Genomic DNA, 25,845 nt, shown 5'->3' on the forward strand with positions numbered 1-25,845 from the left:
TTTTTTAATGGAATAAGAAATGTTTACAGTTCTACTTTGAATAATTTTAAATAAAATATCCGTTCGGGCATAGATTTCGGAGAATATTCCTAAGTAAAAGTTAAATTCAAATTCTTTAAATTTACTATCATAAGCATCTGCAAAGGTTAAAGAATCTTCATCCCATTTAGAAGAATTATTCTGTATTGTCTCGAATGTCGTTATGAAATCAGATCTATTGTCATGTATTACATTAAGTATACGAGAGTGGTAGTGCCACCTGGTCGATGCAACACTTGGAAGACGGCGATCCATTATTTCATTGAGCAATGCACTTCTCTTTGTAGATGTATTAAAAAAACTCACTAATTTATTAATGTGTCCAAAAAATTTTTTACATTCCGCAACATTTTCAACGGATCTAGATAAAACTAAATTTAAAATATGAGCATGGCACGGTACAAATATGGCCATAGAACATTTTTCTCGAACTTTTGATTGAACTCCGTTTAATTCTGAAGACATTACTGCAGCCCCATCATAACTTTGCGCTACCAATTTTTCACTACAATTAAACTTTTCTAATATGGAGAATACATGTGAACTCAAAACAATGGCAGTTCTCTCTGAACTTACGTCTACATAACCTAAAAATCGTTCTTCTACAGAATTATTTGAAACGTATCGCAAAATGGTTGTTAACTGTTCACGGCGACTAATATCTGGTGTTTCATCTATCATTATAGAAACAAAACTAGCTTCTGCAATTTCAGCCTTAATTTCTGAAATAATTACGGATGATATTGACGAAATTAAATCATTCTGAATCTCACCTGATAATCCAGAAAAGGCGCACGAAGATTTTAATGAATTAAAATGTCCTTCAATTACAGAATCGTAAGATGATAAAAATTGAAGAGATTCTATGAAATTTCCACGATTATTTGATGATTCACTTTCATCGTGTGCTCGAAAAGATAATTCTTGTTTACCCAAAAAAATTGTTGTATCTATCAATCTACGCATTATATTAAGATTTCTGTCGACTTTCTCATTGTGTACTCTAGCAATTGCCTTTTGTTGTTTATCAACGGCAAATTCGATTCTAGTTTTACCAAAAGATTCCAGATTTACGATTGAATGTAAATGTTTTTCTGTAGTCACATGTTTTACCACTGAATTTGTCAAATTATTTAAATCACTTATACCAGAATAATTCCACGCAGACTTATCTGTGGCAAATAGCATACATGGCCAACAATATAGTTTATTTAATTGACAACTGCCAGTCAAAAACGAATATTTGTCATATAAATTGTTGTGGAAATGTCTAACATAAGTTTTTTTTGCTGTATGCAAATTTAAATGAACGGTTGATCTTCCAGCTTTGATAATTTCTGATTTTTGGTTAAACGTCAAACTTGAAAATGATATTTTTAAAATTTGATCTGTACTACAGCAATGACCAATTTCAGTTGGAAAACTAGACATTTTTACAAATAATTTGTATTTGAAGCACTGACGAATGACTTAGGGTACAAAAAAAGATAATCTATCCACATTCAGAATACAATAAATCACAGAATTGTCTCACAAAATAAAACTATACCACCATGTTTTGAACAACAATCTGACTGAATTAAAACGATATAAATTATGTTTTTCTATGACTGAACTAATCTAAATAATTATCACGAGATACAATTATTTGTTATTTTTAAAATCAATTAATAATTATATCTGATTGAACCCAATAGACATTATTTTTTTAAATCATCTTATTTATTTATTATTATTTAAAGCGGTAGGCATAGACAATAAACTTTGCAAAAAGAGTTGGAAGGCGGTCACTCGAACGCTTCCAAGACGTGATAAAATTTGTAGACTTGCTCGAAGACATGAGTCATATAAGGTATAGAAAACCATTTTCGATTATGAAGTCAATAATCGACAATCGTCATTCAAAGAAAAACAACAGATGTCGTCACTCGCTTGTAATTTTTTGTTTGATTCTAAACTCGGCTAATTTACATAGTCTACATTCAAATTCACACAATAGATGACTCTTAATATTTTAAAATTTTCTATATATTTTTTTATTGCAATTTGAAATAAATACTTGAAGATATAGTTTTCTTAGAAGGTAGGCTTTAAATAATCGCTTAGTATGGAGCCTTCGCCACTGGTATTCTATAACCGGCATGTGCAACCACCTCAAGTCAAAAACAACATTTTTTAGTAGTATGTTTTTGTGAACACAGCAAAAAAAAAGAATTGAATGAAACAATCTATGAAATCAATGACTTACGATATAAGTCATTGTGTATTGCTACATTAAAAATTATAATTTTTACACATGTAATCTCGATAAGTCAGACATTACTAGGTTATAGTTTACATTACGATAAAAGAGTGATGACTGATGAGTTATAAATACCAAAATTGAGTGATGTTTCTTTTATAAAATTGCAAGAAGTGCAGTGCACTTGTATGGTATTAGAGCAGCTGCCCTGCAAACAATGTATTTGGCAATTCACCTCAGGAATAGTATGTATTCCCTTTTAATACAAAGCTCCAAATCATGCTAGTTACCGGCAAGTATAACCCTGAGGCGCTAGTGTCACATTTTAAGTATTGCCGGTATATTTCTACCTATTTTTCTCTAAACTGCCACACCTCAAGTTATAGTTGTCAGTATCTATGTGATTGAATTTGTAACCTTTGTTAATTTGTTTGTATTCCCAATGAATATTTTTTTCTGCAGATACAATTTTAACTTTGTGTTAAAATTATGTCTATTGACAAAATGGCAGCTATATTTTATTTATATTCTCGTTTTAATTCCTAGAACATATAATGTCAAACTGATATACAGTAGATGCCCCACAGTGGAGCGTCTGTCTCTGAAACTATTGATGTGGGTTCGAACCTTGCGTCTAGAAATTCCATGTTGTTTTTACAAGTGTGTTTGATCCAGAGCAAGGATCCAAAATAGACTGTACGAATTGGTCTCTTTGAATATAGTCTGTTAATATTACTTGCAACCTCCCCAGCCCACCTTTACTCTGCATCCATGCAACAAGAGCGATTTTTTATTTTACATCGCTAGAGGAAACGGTCTATGAAATGGCGTGATCTTGTGCTTGATGATAGATGATGTTAAGAAAGTCAAACGAACAGTATTATAATGATGCCAAGTCTTTCTAACACTCCTCATTAGAGAATATGCTTGGCGGTACTTTCATCTGTCAGTGTAAAATAATGTAATAATATTGTGTATGTAGTGGGAGTGTTACTTATATTTTTGGGAATGATGAGCTGGAGGAGAGAGAAGGTCTTCTTGAGGGGAGGACTTATTTATTGATACAAGATTAAATAAATACAATAATAAAGATGACAGCGTGAGATTACGGATACGGATGTACTGGTGAGATCGATGTGAGCAAGAGTTGATTATATTAATGAATTGAGAGACTGTACTCGAGTGGAATGACGGTTGACTATGTCGAGTGAAGGACTCGTGACATTAGTAGTGCGTCGCGTGATGGACTCAATGAGTGAGTGAGGATTTATGGATTGTCCTTCCAATTTATACAAATGCAGTCCATATATTACAAGAGATATTGTCGCAATTAACAAATTATAACAGACCCTACTGATCTAGTTATGATTGAGGAAATGCTGACATTCATTATCGTTCTCTTGTTTTGTTTTGACAACAAAACACATACATATTAAAGTGTGTCACTCATGTTAATACTAAGTAGATTGATGAAAATTTGCGTGGTTGTTTGAGAGTTATAATCATATGTAAAATGGAACAGGGATTGTATGCATTGGTGAATATAAAACTCATTTGTTTATCTGTTATCTACCTACACATAAGTGGCGAAGGATGGACACGTCATATCAAACTACATACAAAAAAACTTCAGATTATCCCGAGCCTGTGAAAGTGGGCTGTTAAGATCCTACATAGATAGTGCACACTAAACTTTGTCTGTCATACGTATTTGTTTTCATTGAACTAAGACTACAAATTCCTGGTAGTGTTAGTTTTTAAAATTCATTTAAACCTTGCATCTATTACTTAAGTCATAATAGATAATAGTCAAAAAGTATTTTAATGATAGAAGAATATTATTTATCGATTATAGTTTGGTTAGGCAGGGCTTAATGAATTTTAAAAAACTAACCAACTCCTTTCGTAATATTATGTATTTTTAATTAAATGAAAACAAATAAGTTTCTGAAAAAATTTGCACTATTTTTGTCAAATCGCCCATAGCATACTTAAACTATTATGGATTGGTTTAAGAAGGGTTTAATTGAATTTTAAAAATTAACCAGCATCTGCAATTTGTATTATTAGTTCAATGAAAACAAATAAGCATGACTGACAAAGTTTAGTACACTATTTTTGTCTGGTCTTAAGAGCCTACATCGACCCCTCGCCACTGCTACTCATTTACCAAGTAACAATCAGTGATTGCCAGGTATTCTGCTAGGATATTACTCATTCTTTCTCACTCATGAATGAATGAGAACCACTTTTGTCGGCGAATATTGTTAGTTAAAAAATACTTGGTAATCTAACATGACAAAATTATTGCCTCAAATTTCAACTGGTTAAATTTAATATGCAGATTTCGTATCCAGATGTTTGTGATTTTCTATCCAATATTCATAAAAGTATCTTTAAGACGGAGCCTCAGCGTCCTTATGTGCAATGTGTGCGGCACACACTGGCGGCCTAATGCTCAATAATTCAATATAAGTTCTTATCTATAAGTATGACGTATATATGACGTCAGTCTAAACATAAACAAAATTTAAATTGTTGAAGCGTCTGAAATTAGTAATTGGTAATTTACAATTATTAGGTACTTGTGTATCAGCCTGGTAATGAATGATAAACTGCTTAGGTTTGCGTTATTACTACGCAGACATACCGGAGTAAAATTCTTGAGCTTATAAAGCCGGCTTGAAATTTCATGTGTGTTGTTGGTAAATTGGTAATTTTTTTTTAATATACTATTTCTAGCTTGGGGGGCTGAACTATATTTTCGAATATTGACTATCCCTTGGAGTGGCCCTGTCTTCAGGCACCATCTTATTCCATGGATCATAATATACTCACCAAATGCATATAGAGATAATAATCAATCCAAACAATTATTACTCACTTTTCGTTGAATCATGCTATGTAAATTCACTTGCATGTTTGTAAAACTGAGATAATTGCATTTGAAGATTTGCATCAGTTCTTCATTCAAAATCCTTACGAAGGAGTATGGCTTCATATACTTCAGTACCTATTGATTTTTTATTGGTTAATTTAATAGTTTTACTGGCAGTTGTCATTTGTAGCGGAGACTATATGAAAGTGAGTCGTTTCTCCTGCATCTATGAAAAACTTAAGTATTTCAACATATTTTTTTATCCAGGTGCGGGGAAGTTTGCTCCAAATAAATCCGCAAGATGAAATAACTTGTAGATGATTCAAACATAACTAATTCTAGTGTCAGTGTCTTTAACTGTGCCGGTCTGCCAGTAAAACTATTAAGCTAAACAATAAAAAATTCAATACTGTAAGTAAAACCATAAAACTATCGATTCTTCCACAGGCAGTAAGTTGTAGTATTTTTACTGTTTAGTGAATTTTTTGTTTCCGGTACAAGTCAACCGTGTTTCAAACAGACCTGTTTAAAATGGTCAACATTATGTAGTAATTAATAAAACAGTACAAATTCAAGTTTCAGTGTTTATCTGGTTTTATCTGGTTTTATGGTATTGACATATTGAATGAATCTCAGATTGTGTTGAAATACTTGACACTTTTGGCTGCTGCAAGTGATAATAGTGTGATGTTTGCCGCACATTAATCTGCTATGTGAAATGACTTGCAGCTAATTAAATGATCAGTCTTAGTAGTCAATTTTAAGCTTCACTTTCATATATCTCAGCTCCGTCTTCTAGAGAAGGTTTTCTTCATGCCTGTATATACATAACTATTTTTTTCTGTTAATTTGATCTACAATAAATTATATAATGATCCAGTTTTGTGCTATTTATGAGATTATTAATTTAATTATTTGGTCTAGCTAATTATTTTTAAATTTCAAATTTCGTGCCAACCTGTTAATAGGTTTAATGAACATTGTATTATATTATAATATACATCCGTCCAATGTAACCTGTAACATAGTATTATTTTGTATTTTTATAATAAATATCTTGTTTTTTTACAAACTGAAATCTCTCTTTTATTTTATTGCAAGATTTTATAATATCATGTAATAACCATTGTAAAAAAGTAAACTTCTAATATATAAAACAATTATAAGGCCAGTGGTCACTTATGGCTGTGAGACTTGGTGCTTAAGGCTGTACTTCAGTTGAGGCACGGTCTAAAAAGATCGTGGCTAGGCGATGCGCGGGTCGCGGGTGCAAATGACGCATGCCAAACGAAATATAATTTGTCATATAAATCCAACATACGTCCATTTCATGTTCTGTTTATTGTTCTATTAGTAACAATAATAATATATTCATTGACATGTTTTCTTTTTAAATTAAATGGGTAACGTTTTAGTCATCTTTACACGATTTAAGAATTAATACGCCCGTCGCCATCACGAAACAAAGTAACGTGTTTCCAGCTCGACGTTCTCTCTCAGAATGCGAGCGAGTCAAAAATTTCGTCACGCCTATAGTTGAAAATTATTTGCCGTTTCACTGATGTATCACCTTAACTCAAAACGAGGAAAATAAATTAGCTGTCTTCGAGCGCAAAATTCTCCGAAAAATCTTTGGACCCACGTTGGAAAATGGGAACTACAGTATAAAAATGAACCACGAGTTGGAAGAGCTGATTGAACAGCATACAATCATAAGATACTGTAAGTCCCAAAGACTACGATGGGCGGGACATGTGGAGAGAATGCCTGAAGTTAGAGCGCCAAGGATCATGACGAAGTGGCTACCCCAACGGAAGAGACCAAGAAGGAGATGGGCTGACGCCGTAGAAGTGGACTGGCTTCATATAGGAAGACCCGGTAACTGGAGAAGTGTGGCGAGAGACCGGAGTGAGTGGAGAGCGGTTATGGAGGAGGCCAAATCCCACCCCGGGATGTAGCGCTGTGGAAGAAGAAGAATAACCATTGAGGAACAATTTTTTTTTTTTTTTCGACCATGTCCAATCCTAATAGGATCATATGGGCCTCCACAGAGTAGAGGTTTGTATTAACAGATTTTGTTTTTTACGAGAAATTGATGTCAGCCACTTGCTCAACCTATTAGGTACATACCCTGACTCACACACAAATTGAAAAACAATATATGTGTACTTTGCCAGACCCAGGATTCGAACCTGAGACCCACGGCGTGATAGTGCAACGCTTAAGCCGCGCGGCCACCGTGGGTGGGTATAAAAAACAATTATTTAATGTTTATCTTTGGTACTCATACGTACAATAGTATAATATCAGTGGCAAAGACTCCATACTAGGCGACTATTTAAAGCCTACCTTAAGAAAAATAATTTTTATTTGCATATTGACGTAATTAAATTATCACTTATATTTTATAAAAATAATTTAATTTGCCAATGACATCAGCTGTCGTATATGTAATAATGTATTATAAATATATACAGATTACAGAACCATCTGTCAAAGGTATAAAAAAATATGCCACAGCCATCTGTCTTTAATGTATTTATCGGATTATTCGTGGAGGAATGATGATTTTTTTTGTATGGACTGTATGTCACATGACCTCAGCATGTCTATCGCATTCAATACGGTAGGCTCCGATGGCTAAGCCTAAAACATTTGCTCATAATATTATTGTCTTATGACTGTAGCTTTGTTGAAAATAATTAATAATAGATAATTTAAAAAAATTATTTCTATGGTATTCAATCACGTAAAGCAAATATACTTATAGATTCTTAAAAAAAAAAAATGTAACTACTTAATGATTTTTGATGTGTATAAATGTTTGGGAAAATAAATAATTTAAACACACAGCTCAATTTTATGTAGTCGGTGAGCTATTGAAATTTCATCGAATTAGTGTGTCAAAAAGGTTGAGATACACTGCACTAGACCACAAGGACTGCCAATAATATGAGAAGTATGATAATTATTTTATGAGGTTTTTAACTTTTTTCGGTGTGTAGACAGCTTTAAAATTCTCGGAATTAGTAGGGTAATTAGTATACATACCTACCAACGTTCCCTCTAATTTTTCTATCGTGTGTGCGGATCATCAACGCATCTGAGCAGTGTCACTCGTCACCCCGTCACCAGTGCGGTAAATTTCCCCCCCCTTCCCACCCCAACAGATACAATTTGAATGTATTAATTTCGTAATTAACGTACAAAAACTAGCATTGTTTGCACAATATATCTGTATATCTGTGTATTTAGATACATACTATATGATTATGAATTTCTTGTCCAGAAAGCATAGAAACATTTTTATAGCCAACAATCAACATTATCAATTAACACTTTGACTAGATCGCAACCAGATTTTATGCGCTCAGCGATCTCAATCCTATTCTTTCGTTCTTCGGGTGTTTCCGTCATTATTTTCAAAAGTCCACCTCTTTTCAAAACATCCAATCTCCGTAAAAAAAAGCCTAAAGCATCCCGGTGTACTTTTTGACTTAAATGCATTTTTAAAAGATACAGCCTCTATTTAATCCTCTTCTTTCCAGACGTGAAGTCTCCTTGCATATTTGCTGCGGAGCATAATATGATGCATTTGACCTAATCATCTGTTTCCGAATGACCAAATCATATAATATCACCAATTCTTACTTTTTGCGAATGAATTGATGGTATTTCTGTTTCGACAATTTCAGAGAGCCATTCCAATTAAAATTAATTGCAAAATTTCTTCTTAATGATCGCAATTGAAATATCACATCCACTCATTTTTGACATTTTTAGGGGATAAGTTTTCTATAGTAATTATTTCTATATTAAGAAGTGTAATTATTGTACAATATAATATATAACTGTGCAAGCAATCGTATTTTTCACTTGAATTGTTTGTTACTTAGACGTACACTGAACACACCTGTTAGTAGTTATTACTGAAATCTGCCAAAGGAAACTTTAATTTACAATATTTTTGTGTGAGGACTGTGCGGGGTATGAAAAGATGTGTGCGGCAGTGACGTCCCGTGGGGGTAGGCAGATTAAGCATCGCTTGGGGGCGGCAATTACTCGAAGGGGGGCAAATCGAGGAGAATCATTAGGTATATGTAGAAATAGGTATCTTAACTTAGTAATAACGGAAATATCTTTCTATTAAAAGATTGAGCTCACTGATTGGAAACAAAATTTATTAATTAAAATAAAAGGTTTAACAGGCCTGATTTTTTTATCGGGTTCGCGATGTCTAGTTTACTTCCGTTGTACTTGAACGTCACATCGTTGATGACTGGCAATGACACGTACATATTTGCGAATTATATTTGAATTATAGGTATGTACATACTGACCTAATTAATTTTTCCAAATATGTTTGCCAGTCATTCGCGAGTTTTGAAACTTGGGTGTATATTTAAATGTATCTGAAACCATGGACACGCAATATTGTCTGTTGAAGTAGGTATGGCATTTAAATTAGATTTAGTGGTATATATTTTGTTAGTAATGGATCCATACAACACATTTCTTAGATATTGGAGTCATTGAAGGATGATAAAAAATACTGTATAAAAAATGAGACGGTATTTTGGCGCTGCTTAGGGGCGGCATTTTGTCTAGGGACGTCACTGGTGTGCGGACACATTTTGGTAGGTGTGCGCGCGCACACGCGCACACGTTACTACCTACCTATGTATAATATTCCACAAAGGCCTGTACCTACTAGAAAATAAATGTAATATCTAATTGCCATGGACCATCGTTTTAAAGCCAGGCTCGGTATATTACTCAGGTCATAAATCGCAAGAAACACAAAGTGCTCAGCCGTAGTGGTTTGGCGGGCGCGGTGCGGCGGCGTCTTGCGAAACTCAAACGTATAACCGTGTGTATTATGCCCCAAAAAAGACACTGTCTACGAACATTTCACATACGGTTATACGTTTGAGTTTCGCAAGACGCCGCCGCGCCGCGCCCGCCAAACCACTACGGCTGAGCACAAAGGGTGCCAAGTGTTCTAAAATATTTCCAATATTGAATAGGTAGGTACGCGTTCCGTTCACATCACAAACTTTAACTGTAGGTATATTAATATGATTTAGATGTAACTAATGTAAGTAGCATTCTTTCACGTCTTTAAGTTTATCCCATATATTTTCTCCACATTCGAGATTTAAAACTTGTTACTATGACATCCAGAAGGTAACCTACTCCACATTATTTCTGTGTTCCCTGGTCAGTACGCCCATAGAAGAAAGATGGAAAACTTCTCATCAATATTATGTTACACGCAATTTCACTGTTTTCAGTCAATTATGTTGCTGCTATTTTTTAACTTGACAATAGACCCAGTAAAATCGGCGTAAATCCACGAAAGAAGCGATTAGTCAGTTCAATTCCTAAGTGATTATGGGAAAGTATATTGATCTTTAGCATCCCGTCTTATTTTTTTTCTTTCGATAATCGTTGTCATTGCTGTTATGAAATTTTTGGGTTTTTGGTAGGTAGGTACGTAATCGTCAAAATATGAGAACATTTGCTATAAAAAAAGTCGGTAATGGGAGAGGGAAAGGACTTTAGGGTGTTTATAAAATAGCGACCTGTGAGTTTTTGAAGTTATACTTCTTTCGGCGGGTTTGGGAAATCAGATCAGAGTATAATTTTGGCGTGAGACACGTAACACATAATTTATTTTTTCACACGAAAAAAAACGAACTCGATTGGATTCGAACCACCGATTGTTCGGTTATCAGCCGAACGCACTACCTTTACGCCACGGTATTGTACTGCAATCGTAACGGTTATACAGTATAATATTATAGTTTAGAATTGTTCCGTTGCCTAGGCAACGATGTGTGTACTAATGTACGCGCGTTAGAAGTTATACTTCTTTGGCGTAACAAAACAAAAACAAAACTTGTGATAAACTAGATTCTTTGACTAGCTCTTAATTATCTTGTTAAATTACACACTCAAGAAAAAGGACCGCTTATTGGAACGCCGTTGGTTTATTTCTATACACTTTAACTTATATTACTAAATTATATGGTTTCTCGTTGTTGTTATTTTTAAAATACCAACTGTCACTCTGGTGTTTAATCGTTTGTTTACGTGTAAATGGCCGACAATAATTTTTTGTCGGCCTTTAGTAGGTACTAATTAATTATTGTCAATCCATAAATTTCCTAGATTAAATTAAATGTTTACTTTCGCAAAACACCTATCCAGATTTCACGAATGTGCAGATCCTAGCCTCATTAGGTAGGTATAATATACCTTACCTACTATTTACTTATTTAGTTTAGTACCTACCTATTTACTCCACTGTGTGGTTGACAAAATAATGCTTAAATCCTTTTTGTTTATTATTGTCTACAGAAAATATATACAGATAAATAGGTACCTACCTACTAGAGAAGGAGTGTGGAAATCCCAATTATTAATATTTCGCAAAAATGTAAGTTCCTATCTAAGAGCTCGATGCAGAGCCATACTTAGGCGCGTAAATAACATAACCTAACTTTAAGAGGCCAATTTCCACGACCTAAGTTCAATGAGAAAAATATATATTATTCTTGAAAACACCTCAGATATATTCCCACTAGAAGAAATCATATTTGAAAAAAATACGCAACTCGACGGGATTTGAACACGTATAACCATTAGTGTCAATCGCCAATCTATGCATTAACCAATTAATATGCTACGAGCTTCCTATATAATTACGACAATTTAAACTAGTAGGTCACTCATACATGAAAAATTCTTATCGAATTGCGTTATTATTGACATCGGTTGTTGTGTATTACATTGTCGTAATTAGATAGGAGGCTCGTAGCACAATTGGTTAATGCAGAGGTTGGCGCGACACCAATGGTTATACCTACGGGTTCAAATCCAGTCGAGTTTCGTATATTTTTTCAATATGATTTTTTCTAGTGGGTATATATCTGAGGTGTTTCCAAGTTATGTATGTTCAATATATGGAATGTTAGGTACATTCTCAAAATCTTGTGGATTATTCATTGAATAAAAGAAATGGTTTATTATTTATTCTTATTAGAACGCCAAAGTGGAAGAGAGAAAGAAAATATAACGTGTTTTTCTTTTTAGAACGGGTGCTTATCGTCGACAACTTTGTATTACTTTGTCTTTAAGTCTTTTACTAAGTCTTTTTTTAATGTATTCTTCTTCTACGGGAATAACCGCCCCTTAGCTGGAGCATATGGACACCACGCGGCGCCTTCAAGAATCCCTCTTGCTCGCCAGTCTTCTTGCATCCTTTCAGGTCATGTCAGCATCCCACAGCTCCGCCATATAGACTATAATAGTCCACAGCACGTGGTCAAGCCAGGTCCAACGACGTATCATCACAGGCTGCTTGGTTAGCTCTCTTATCCCCCAGTTACTCCTAAAGTCTTACCAACGCCCACCCAGTAATAGGTATCCATCGCAAACACCTGTTCTCGAACTTCAGTACACGGTTGGTCTGAGCTTTCTTGTACCATGATTCGCTACCGTAAAGCAGCACCGTCAGAATTCAACCGTCGAATATGCGACATTTGGTTTTAACCAAAAACCAAAGTCGTGAGTCCCAGACACTCCGCATCCAGTTGAATGTTGCTCCAGCCATTCCCAAAAATGCCATCTCCTGTGCTGTGTACCGTAATGTATTTGAAGATCTCTCTCGACTAACTAAATTGTAAGAAGGAAAATTTCGTGATAATTTTCAGGTTTTTTGTGTTACCGCGCGTTGAATTCTGTTTTTCTATGTGAATAAAACCTCAACGAGTTACGATTCTTTATGCGCAACGTCAGCATGGTAATGAAAATGGGCATAGTACCTATAAATACCCATGGCCCCACAAGGGGGGGGGGGCTGACATGGCTCTGGTCTGGGGGGCCGGTGTAGCGGATGGATCAAATAACCTAAAACCTAACCTTGGATTTATGTTTTCCGACGGGGATGAAAAACATTGTTTATAATATTCATAGACTGGTGTTCTTGGCTTGAAATAGGCATTCAAAATTGTGTATGTACGTATCTTCGTACCAACTTCTGGTTTGTTATAAAAAGTATAATATACACATAATAATATGTACGTAGGTAGGTACATTAATTAACTTGGTGTAGCTGTAGAGTATGCTAAGTATGGAATATTATAATCAGATATAGAGGACCATCGTCCGAAAGAATTCTCTCATTCGTTTGGTGTTTGGTAGGCATTGAACTCTTTAGCGAGTCAGTAAGCAGCCGCCAGTCGTCACGTCACCCACCCATCGGAATTTTTGAGATTATATTTCAACCTCTTCGGAATTTCAGATTGACCTGGAGGCTGCGATTGCTTCAGGCAGGGCTGCCACAATGTATCACCCGAATAATTTGCCCAATACCTACATACTCTGCAGTAGAGATGGGAAAACTGGTCGATTTTGAAGACTAAGTATACACTACCAGTATAAAAAAATACTTAGTATCGAAACTTGTTCCAAAATACTTAGGATTTGAATCGGTTTTAATAGAATCGTTAAAAATATAATGAGCTGATTCCATCGGCATTTCTAAATGTCCCATTTATTATAAAATTTTGAACACATTTTAAATTTATGAGTTGTTTTTAAGTTAGATTATAATATTCTTGTTAACATAAAATGAACTCCTATACAATGATTTTTTTGTAATTTTAAACATGTTTTGAGTTGTCATAACAACCCTGTAATGTGCTGCCAATTACACAAAATTTATGACCTATTGTTCATACATAAGATTATGTCATTTGAGTGCACAGACTAATAAATTAAAATATACTTGAAATTCTACCAACTAACGAGCGACTCGCGATGTTCTCATCGCATGCGTTCGAACAAGTTTTTTGGAATAAGTTTATTGGGCCACACGTACCTACTGAATGTGGGTAGTTGCATCCGAGACTTGAGTACACAAACTGGTGACAGTATTTCCAACTCACCTCAACTCTGCAGTCTAGTAATTATTTATTGACGAATAGTTATGTCTACATTTTTGTTTACTACACTTCATTTTTTTTTAAATTCTGATTTTACCACTTAGTATTTTTGTGCGTGCATGAAAGTGTGTAAGACACTCTTTCAACTGTCTACACTTGCACCTTAAATATTTTTCACGTGAAGCAGTGCTGCCATCTTTTTATATGCTGATTATGTCAAAATTATAAAATTTTGAAAAAAAAACTGTAGTAGGTACAGAGAACCCTTCGAATTTGAATTCTTCAAAAGTACCTATAGTATATTTCAGAGCGTCGGAGCAGGAGCACGGAGCAGTGGAGCAATGGGGTTTTACCCGGAGCACCGAAAATTTGTATTGCTCCACTGCTCCGGATGTTTTTTTTTATTGTTAAATTTTCGTCCTATAATCCGATGAAAATATTATCTTTGACACTTTGCAACACTGGAATTATCTGAAATACGGCAACAGTGCCAAGTGATAAATAACCTCACTTTTTTGACAGAAGAGGTAGATAATTAAAGACGATTTGCTGTCGGTTTTGTTTAATAGAATTAATAATGAAAAGTACGAATAATAAACCTTATTTCAAAACTACTTATTTTAAAAATTTTCAATAGCCAATTTTTATCCAAATCATTTGGGTCACGGTAATATTCCATTCCCCTAAACAAATTGTTTTTTTTTGTTCCTGAGAGGAGGGCGGACTCAATATTGCGCATTAAATATTGGATTTATGGCCTGACCGTGGTTAAGTCATAAACCAAAACTGATTAAAATCTTGGTCTATGGCGACTGGCTTTCGCATTTCTGTCTACTTATTAGGTACATATTTTAGCGCGAGATGTCACATTTACTAATAGAGGTGAGGTGAGGAGGTAGGCTCTTATTATCCACCATAAATGGTGCACATTAAACTTTTTTAGTCATACGTACCTACTTGTTTTTATTGAACTAAGACTACTATTTACAGATGGTGTTGGTTAGTTTTTAAAAACCAATTGAAACCTGCCCAAACTAAACCACAATAGTTTTGGTAAAATTTGGCGATACGACAAAATTGTGCACACTTTTTTATTGATACTTATTTGTTTTCGTTGGATTAATAGTACATATTACACGTCATATGTTTTACAGTTTTTAAAATTCATTATGCTCTGCCAACTCCAAACTATAATAGATAAAAATACTATTCTATCTGTAAAATATCCAAAGTTATGTGCAATTCAATTGCATAATTTTAGATATTTTATAGATAGACGAGTATTTTTTGACTATTATTTATTATGGCTTGGTTTCGCAGGGTTTTATTGAATTTTAAAAACTAACCATCACCGTCTGTAAATAATTGTAGCATTTTTTCAATGAAAACAAATACGTATGACTGATAAAGTTTAGTATGCACTATTTATGGCTGATCCTAACAGCCTACCTCCACCCTTCGCCACTGCTGAATACACTCAGTAGTAGGTATAGCTTCGCGCTGATAAAGCCGCGTTGACACGGTCCAAGTACGATCCAAGTACACTTGGACCGAGTGCCATCCAAGTAGACATATTCATACTAATTATTCCTATCCAAGCTACTTGGACCGCGTCCTACTCATCCAAGTTAACTTGGTAGGAATAAATAGTATGAAGCTGTCACTTGGATGGCAGTCGTCCAAGTGTACTTGGATCCGTACTTGGACCGTGTCAACGGGGCTTTAAGGGGTTCCAATTTCTTTAAAATCGATGATACCATTCACGTAAATATTTTAATTGTATATAAATAAATTAAAAAATCTATGAAGAAAATGACAAAATACGATATTCATAAAAAATTCAAATTTAGAATGTAAAAAAAAAACAAAGAAGTGTCAGCCCTGCTGGCATAACGTGCCGATGCGAGTGTGGCAGTGTGCAAAATAATTAATGATAGGTAGAAGGCAGATAGGTAGGTAGTTACCTATTCATATGCAGGGGGAAGTATACCTACTGTTATAGGTAGGTAGGTATGTATTTGTAGCTCGAGTACAGAGCCAAAGTGTGAGCTGGTTTTAATGTTCGTACAAGACATGACCGAAGGTATTTTATTACATCCGACAGTAGGCTATCTTGAGTACAGAGGTGGAGAACATTTGTCTGATGTAATCGGTCAATGAAAAATATCGTATCTTCACAGTGGCGGGTTTGGGGAGATGTGGGCCCGAGGCACTGACTAATTTAGAGGTACTCCATGACTAACAAATTAAATAAAAATCATAAATTCCAACTATCAACGTAGGTACCTAATTAAAATATAAATGTGGATATCTCTTTTCAACGATCACATTCTGTAACTAAAGATAATTACTAGGTATTGCGGATGACATACAGCGCTTGAAATGGAAAAGTTTACGAACCGGAGCGCTCGAAATTTTTCTGAGGATATTAACAAGGTTATCAAATTTTATGGGTATTTTATAAACATAAATGTGCTAGATTTTTTGTTATATGGCATATCTAGCTCACACGGTCAAAATATTTTAACCACGAGACGGAGCGATGACTTTACAGATTTCACGAACCGGAACGGCGCTGCGGTCCATTTCGAGCCCTGATGACATACCTACTATTGTTAGTGCTTTATTTTTTGTGTACAAGTATGTATCTGTGTGAGTGGTTAGGATACTATAGGGCCCTATTTGATATTACTTACAGGGATTTTATTATGCTTTGAATAATATTTTATAAGTAGGCACTTGATTTGTGAGAAATACACATATATTTTTTTTAAATCTTGGTATAATTTAATGGCTGCTTTGAACTGTTTCGAGGCACCCTTTTAAATCTTCTGATGGATCTATTGCGTCATCGGTATCAATAAAAAAATGACACTTTAAATGACTCAATTAAAGTAGAATTAACAAAAATTATTTTAAATTCCGTCAAGTACCCCTCGGTCGACAGTATTAATATTAAAAATAACCTTTCTTCAAAACCATCACTAGGTAATAGTTTACATCAAGGACGCGCCAAATGTGGCTGCCGCTCGAGTGCTAGCCCAAAATTAAAATATAACCGCGAATTCGATAACCACTTGAAGGTACGACAGCTCGGAAAAATTCGTACATGAGCACCCTTAGTTATAATATGTACCTGCAGGCAAAATGATTATCGCTAGACTCAGATTGCGAAGTGTCTGGGTATGAAGAATATACTCGTAAATCGTAGGTGATGTACCTAAATGTGAAAATCAGTAGCACATGATTGATTTTGTTAACCCACCCCCTCCCACCGCCTTAAAATAAATATGTAGGTATGTAATAAATTATTATGTATAGCTTTTCGTAATGGACTCTTCCCAAAACCATTTTGATGTATGTGCTCCTGCACTGGCAATTCAGGGCTCGAAATGGACCGGAGCGCCGTTCCGGTTCGTGAAATCGGTATATCGTTATAAAGTTATCGCTCTGTCTCGTGGAAAAAATAATTTCACCGACTGAGCTAGATGGGCCATAATATTATAACAATAATCTAACAAACTTATTTTTATAAAATACAAATAAAATGTGATTACTAGGTAGGATATTAATATCTTCAGAAAATTGTCGAGCGCTCCTGTTCGTAAAATTTTCCATTTCGAGCGCTGCCATTATTTATCTACCAATAATAATAACAACAAAACATGAGGAAAACGAAAAGAGGAATGTTGGGGACACCTCGGAAGCGTTGGAAGGTCAACCATCAAAAAAGATAAGTACCTACCAGGATTTTGCTCAATGATAAATTCCGGAGAAGTGGTGCAGAAGACAGAACCGGTTACTGAAAAACTATGAAGAAATCCATGGCTTGAATTGAGTTGGGGCTCTATCGAAGAAGTAGTACGCGTTGTGTTAAGATTTAGATCCCGAATCGTTCACGACCCCTGCAATATTCGTATGAATTATTTTTATTAAAATATGCGTGTCTATAGATAGATATGAGTTAAGAGTAGTTATAGATAGAGATGTCCGGTAATCGGCTAGGTGCTTCCACTGGTTCGCGCGAGCCGGTTTATAACAACGTCAATTCCACTAAGTACGAGTCAAGCTTTCTCTCATATTAGCAACTTCATCGCATAAACGAAATTCCGGGTCTGTCCGGAAAATATAACATTCAATTTGTTATCTCTGGTCGCAGTGGCGTCCCTAGACAAAATGCCGCCCCTAAGCAGTGCCAAAATTCCGACACATTTTTTTTTATACAGTACTTTTTATCATCCATTCATGACTACAATATCTAAGAAATGTGTTGTATGGGTACATTACTATCAAGATATATTCTACCACTGAATCTAATTAAATTCCATCTCTGCTTACGGTTTCAGATACGTACATTTAAAAATGCACTTGACAACTTCCAAAACTCGCGAGTGACTGGCAAACATAATATATGGATAAATTTAAAAATAGGTATGAACGTGTCATGCTGTTTAACCAGAAAGTTACGTCCAAGGACAATGGAAGTAAACTAGACATCGCTAACCCGACAAAAAAATCATGTTAAAACTTTTATAGTAGGTACCTAACTAATTTATACATTCCTTTTGTTTCCAACCAGTTAGCTGAATTTTTTAATGGAAAGATATTTCCGTTATCACTTATAGGTATACCTACTTATTTCTATATATACCTAGTGATTCTCCTCGATTTGCCGCTCTTTGGGTAACTGCCGCCCCCAAGCGATGCTCAACCTGCCTACCCCTACAGGATGTCACTGTTGGGTCGCAACTGTCACAGTAAAGTGTAGAATTAACAAATAATTTGTTTTTAAAACCATTAAAATCAAAGATGCTGAAGAAAATCATATTATTATAGGGATGAAGTCTAAACGTATAAAAGTGAAAAAAGGTCTCATTATTTTCATACTAATCTGTTACCTGATACCAGGCGGTGGTATTTCAATTACTTTTTTAAGAATATACAGAAATGACACCATTCACCATTGACAAAGGCTATGAAACCAGTTTTGTTAATGGTGGTCAAGCCATAGAACGGCATAAAAAGTGTCCTCAAACATGACCAATATTGAATGTGCGTTTAGTTTGCGTGATAAACTTTAATGCATACTCAACGACACTTAACAGCTCGCGGTATATTTTCAAAATCGCTACATCTGAATTCTCATACATAGCTACATACCTACGTAACCATTGAAAATAAAATTTTATTGAATACCTACCTAGGTGTTTAAGTTTATGACATATTTCTCCACACTCGACATTTAACCATGTTACAGCCGCACCCAGAAGGCAACACACTTCCCATTATTTTATTGTTTCCTGGAAATCGCAGAAGAAAATTTAACATGTTTGATTATTGGAGCTCCACCACGTAAACACTATTTTAGAATGTTACAATGTTTTTATTAACTCGTATTCTTGTTTGTCCGGTGGTTTTTTGTCCAGTACAAATCTTGCAATCGATTTTTAACTAACTTCCCGACTAGCTAGACATTTGAAACTTTTAGAATATATCAGAACACGACGATTATTTTAATACTTTTAGCCATCTTTAAGCAGAAATGAATTAATTTTCAGTTAATTCTGTTTTGTATGGAAAGTTATTTCAGACAAGTTCGTAAAAAGTAAAAGACTATCATTTTTTGCTAAGGGGGTGGTCCTAGCAACTAAATTATTAATATATACGTGCGTTACTATGGAAATCAAAATGAAATGTCAAAATGACATTTCAGTATCCTATATTTGTTTGTATGTTTGTTTTTTATTTACTTCATATCAAGTACAAGTTTGAGCATATTGAGCATAATAATTCGACAGAAAATTTAAAAACGTTGTATATAAAAAGTTCTTTTTATCTTGTAATTATTTAATTTAAGCCCAGATTCGAAACTGAACCGCTAATAACAACTGTTTTTTAGCAAGTAGAATGTAGTAAATTTCTGGGACAACACTAGCATAGGTAGATAGGTAGGTACGTCCTCTTGGAGTTCCTTGTCTTGTCTATGTGTTATTATTATTGTTTGTGGACCCACCTTTTCCTAAACGTGTTTCTTTTCCCTCTTCCCCTCTCAGATCACTCCCCAGTTTCATGCATCAAATAATCTTATTCTTCCAAACATGTAGGTAGGTAAGATAAGTACCTACCTGCCATCTTTTCATAGCTGCTCCTCTTTATATGATGGTCGGATCGGAATATTGTCTTTGGATATAGGTATATCATACCTACATCTATCAATTTCATGTAATAAATAGAGAAGTAAATAAAAATGAAAACTGTAACGTTCCATAATGCTCTCAGTGACGTAGGCTATGTCACCCAGAATGTTATCCTCTATAATTTTTAGTTTCACACTGTGGAAAAATTTGTGAGGTAGGTACCTACTTACCTATTTTATTATTTATTTTCGGCTATTTCGAACGCCCTACGGAATCCTGGGGATGAATAATTGAAGAATACCATTTAGGGAACACTAGTGTGGAACATCATTTAGGTATGGGGGGCCGCTTCAGGATGTGGGGGCATAGTGGCAAAGCAATCGTCAATTTGGATCCCTTTATTCATTGTTGCTACGAAATTTACTCTTTGAAATACATACCTACAACCCCCGCCAGATACTTCAATGATACATTTGATTCGATATCCAGTAAATGTTTCAAAATATTTCATTGTTTAAAAATAATAATATAGGTATGTCGTTTAATTTTACTATATTACCAAAAAGTTTATGTGGATTCTTAATGAGCCCCTAGTACTACTAGTGGAGCCCCAAGATTCTCCGGAGCCCCTGTTAGTAATCACTGAATTAAGTTCTTGATAGCAGGGCCGCGTCAAGGGCGGTCGCCGTCCGGTGCCAACCTAAAATTGTTGTCCCCTAAACAAGAAATTAAAATGATGAAATAAATGACATATTTTATCAAAATATTAATAGTACCTACCTATCTACAATAAAAAAATATATACGTAACATGATTAAATAAAAGTACGCAGTAGACGTTTTTTTACCATGCATGGTTCAAAAGCATGAGAAAAATTATCTTTTCAAATCGTTGTTATAACTTTATGACCCTTTCCCGTATCCTAGCACTGAGTTACAGTGTTGCATAAACGTTTTTATTTATCCATTACCCTAGAGCAGTGACCCATTCTATTGAGACTTTAAAAGAATATTTTTACAATTTTTGTATAATATGTACAACTGCGATTATAAACTCCCAAAAATTAATAAAAGTATAATATCAAACAAATTTTTAATAGATTCTGTGTTCATTCTTCCATTTACCGTTCTTTTGAGAAGTGCAGCACGTCTCATATTTTGGGTATTTTAAATATTTCAACATAACATTGAATTTATATAATATGTAATTGGATTTCATATATTGATTTTCTTTAAATAATATTAATGTTATTTAGTATTTTGCCGCCCCTTGAACTCCGTCGCTTGGTGCTGCGCACCCCCAACACCCCAGCCTAGTGCGGCCTTGCTCGATGGTATATATTATCACAACCTTTCTAACCGTGGGCATTCCCAATCTGAGGTCGGCATTAAAATTATTGATCGGACTGTCGCATCCAGAATAAATGCGCTAAAAATGTACTTTCGCAAATAAATCCTTTACTTTTTTGATTTTGTAAGCATTTTAGATTTATTGGAATTGAATGTAATTTATTGTTAGGTAAGATTGCGACTCCGGGCCTCGAAACACCAAAGGCCTTATATAAATTTACCGGCGTACGAAAATAATGAATAAAAAATACGTTTACGTTTATTTTTCCTAAAAACTATTCAATTTCTTGATGTAAAAATTTTGATTAAAATACTTTTACTAGGATTGCTTCAAGTAAGGGTGTTTTTAAAATCGGGGTTGCCATTTTAGTGAAAGAAACCGGGATAATCACAGTCGGACATGCAATTAATAATCTTCCAGCTTCATCGTATTCTAATCTGAAACATACGGAATTTCTATAGGTACCTATATAGGTACATAAACATTTCATTAAATGTGTAGGTATGGTGTTCGTTATTTAAAAGAATAAAACTTAGAGCTTCTGAAATTGTTATTGGGTTTTATGTAGGTATCTACTGATGAAGGCATGTTGCATTATTGAGATAAGCATCCACTAAAGGGCATTCCCATCGTCTTTTTAGAGCTCATCCGGTGGAATGCGGCTTATGTGAATACATTAATATTACGTTAACATTAATGATAAACATTCCTTATAATAATATTATTATTTATGTACGTCCGCTGCTTTCTACTCGTATACGAATTTTCGGCGCCAAAAGGTGGCTCGGCGCCGCCATCTTGGCCGCGTTGTGACGTCACTCCCGGCCAAACTGCATTCCACAACACGTTATATGCATCTCATTCTAGCAAGCATGTCGCTCGACGTTTCCAATTCGGTCCATCTCATTTCAGCCGCGGACTTATTAAGCTCTGTCTCTTTTATACCCACGTATAATCCGTATACCATATTGAGTGGTGCGTTCTCGCGATTCTATTGCTATCCTTGTCATTGCGTTCCTTGCATCGCTGTTCGGCCGCGGTCGTACTGTTTCGACAACAGCGAATCAGTTCTCTGTCGCGTTTTGAAAGATTAAGGTCTTATGTAGCGCTCATCACCTCTCGTGTTCGCTATGAAAATCGGTAAAACAAATTTTTAACTGACGCATGTTTTTCCAAGTGTCACTGTCAGGAAAAGTAGTGCAAGTGTTCCCTAAAGCAGCAGAAAACGGTTGTCAATAGTCGACGAGCCAGCCTGACAAAGGTATCGGCTTGTTTTATCACATTACATCGTAAGTTAAAATGCAAGGAATGCAGCTCAGGATTATAATAATAATAACATTTTTATTACTTTCTATACGACCTTGCGTGTTTTAGTATGTTACCTGCAAACCAGGTGGTAATCTTTCCCTCAGGACACAATTATTACACACCTTCTATTGATTTTGAAGTTTCTTTGAACTTTAAAACTTTGACTGACATGCACCATTCCAAAATTATATTCCGATCAACCTCCGATTGTGGCCATGTTTCGAATTCAATCCTAAACCGGTGGAGTTGACCTCTTGGGTCTTTTTTTTTTTTAAACAGATCCGCGAAGTAATCTTCGCTTAATAACAATGTAACGTGTAATTGAATAATTGTTTCGTCTCGATGGCTCATTCGCCTCATGATCCATCTTCGAGAAACCAGTTCTGTAAAGATCGTTTGTGAACTGAAATAGCGATCGCACGCCGCATTCCGATCTTCGGAAGCAACAGCGACCACTGGGTAACCTGCACACAACACTTTCAATCAAAATCCTGCAATGATAAATCGAAAAAATAATAAATTAAAATACTTACGCCTGCTCCACGAAAGATACAATTACATTTCTCTTACTAACTATTATAATATCACCAAACTAGGGATCAGTAGCGAAGGGTGGAGGTAGGCTGTTAACATCTGACATAAATAGTGCACATAACACTTTGTTAGTCATACGTATTTGTTTTTATTGAACCAAGACTACAATGTACAGATGGAATTGGTTAGTTTTTAAAAATCAATTAAACTCTGCCTAAACCAAACCATAAGAGTTTTGGTATGTTTTGGGCGATACGACAAAATTGTGCAAACTTTTTCATTCATACTTAGTTGTTTTCGTTTGATTAAGAATAAGTAAGTATTACACATATTGTTGGTTCATTTTTTTAAATTCATTAAGCCTTGCCTAAACCAAACTACCTATATGAGTTAAAAAAATATTATTCTATCTATACAATATTCAAAGTTTTTAATCTTGATCTTATGTATCCACTTGTATAATAGTGGCGAAGGGTAGAGGTAGGCTGTTATGATTCGATATAAATAGTGCACACGTCGTACTTATTTGTTTTCGTTGAACTAAGAAGACAATTTGCAAACGGTGCTGGTTAGTTTTTAAAATTTAATTAAACCCTGCCCCACCAAACCATAATAGTTTAGGAATGCTGTGGGGTACCTAGTAGGGCGTATAAAATAATACACACTTTTCCAGTCATACTTATTTGTTTCTGTTGATACATTTATTACATACATAGGTAGGTATATGGTGTTGCTTAGCTTTTTTTTAAATTCATTAAGCCCAGCCTAACCAAACCATAATCGATAAAAAATATTAATAATTATATTAAAAATATAACGATATACCTAGGTACGTTAAAATATATCTAACAATATCTATGGTTTAATGACATAGTTTTAAATATGTTATAGATAAACGAAAACTCCACTGTGACGTCGAATAAAACCTGAATAATATTAAAATTGTTCAGTTTGAAGTCATTTCGCGTATCAGATTCAATCTGTAGCAAGATGAACACTTATTAATTTCACCTCTGACATTTATTTTCCAGAGATGCATTGAAATATAATCGCCACACGCCCCCATTTTAGAGTAATGATATCCTCCAACAGTGAAATATATTGAAAAACAGTAGCTTGCGATGACTTTTGATAGTGTACATGCTATTAATTCAATATACCTACACATAATATTATTTATTTTATAATAAGTATTGAGGTGTAATTTTTACTTTTAATTATTTTTTCTTTCTTACCAAACAAACAATTATTGTACAAAAATACGTAATACCATCAATACACACATAAGAATTAATATTTTATTGAATATTTTTGGGGATGTTCTGCATCCACAGCATCTATAGACCGCACGCCACTGGTGAAAACATCGGCATTTAAATTTGAATAAAAACTATTCAAAATGATATGCAATCATAACGGATCAGCATTCAAAAACACAAGATGACACACCGGTGAAAAGTAATTTAATTGCGATGTTCGTTCTATTCATGGACAAACATCGTATGACTTTATAACTTAAATTTAATGCTTCATATAGGTGATTGTACCTATAATACCTGTATCAATATTGTATAATTATTTGCCCATTTCTGAGTTCCCTAGCGCCCTTTGTTCCAGTTCCAACAAACACGTAAAATCACAAATAACTATGTAATTAAGCACGTCACTAATAACATTGTTAAGTATTTCATTTTTTTATTTTTACCACGTTTTTCTTAGCTCCTATTCTTGTTTGTCCGGTGGTTGTTTATCCAGTACAAATCTTGCAATAGATTTTTAACTAACTTCCCGACTAGCTAGATATTTGAAACTTTTAGAATATATCAGAACACTATGCCAATGCATTCTTTTAATACTTTTAGCCATCTTTAAGTAGAATTGAATTCATTTTCAGTTAATTCTGTTTTGTATGAAAACTTATTTCGACACCATTATTGGTTGCTAGGGGTCTGGGGTCCTAGTAACTAAATTATTAATATATACGTGCGTTACTATGGAAATCAAAATGAAATTTCAGTATTCTATATTTTTGTTTGTTGCAAAATAGCAAAAAAGTGATTTGTTGACAATTGCCTTATTTGTCCTAAATTATTAATACATATAATTGTCAAGTTTATATGATTCAACAGAAAATTTAAAAACGTTGTATATAAAAAGTTCTTTTATTTAGATTAGTTAGTTATTATTTTATTCATAAAGCAATGTAAGTATCCAATGCTGCCAACACACGACTATTAAGTAGGTTCTTACCTCATGAAATTATTATGAAGTAGGTTTCAATTTTATCCTACCATACTTCCTAAAATTGTTCTGGAATCGCTATTCAAATATTATGTTATATTATGATGGTTTTACGGTGACTATTATCCTTACGGTGGAGTAAAGGAAAGTCGTTTGTCTCTGAAG

The 25,845-nt window shown here is 34.5% G+C and overlaps 1 protein-coding gene across 2 annotated transcripts in view; it reads left to right on the forward strand.

Annotated features, from left to right (window-relative positions):
• The first annotated feature begins 22,663 nt into the window (after positions 1-22,663).
• ex (FERM domain containing expanded) overlaps positions 22,664-25,845 on the forward strand; it is a 35,108-nt gene continuing 31,926 nt past the window's right edge. The window contains exon 1 of one of the 2 annotated variants that reach the window (XM_085960276.1): positions 22,664-22,886. The gene's annotated coding sequence lies outside the window, so the exon portion shown is untranslated. The remainder of the gene's footprint in view (positions 22,887-25,845) is intronic. The other variant, XM_085960275.1, reaches the window with a different exon arrangement.

The sequence above is a fragment of the Rhyacophila brunnea genome, unplaced genomic scaffold (genome assembly GCF_057557595.1).
Source record: "Rhyacophila brunnea isolate RB1 unplaced genomic scaffold, BYU_Rbru_1.0 scaffold_11, whole genome shotgun sequence".
NCBI lineage: Eukaryota > Metazoa > Arthropoda > Insecta > Trichoptera > Rhyacophilidae > Rhyacophila > Rhyacophila brunnea.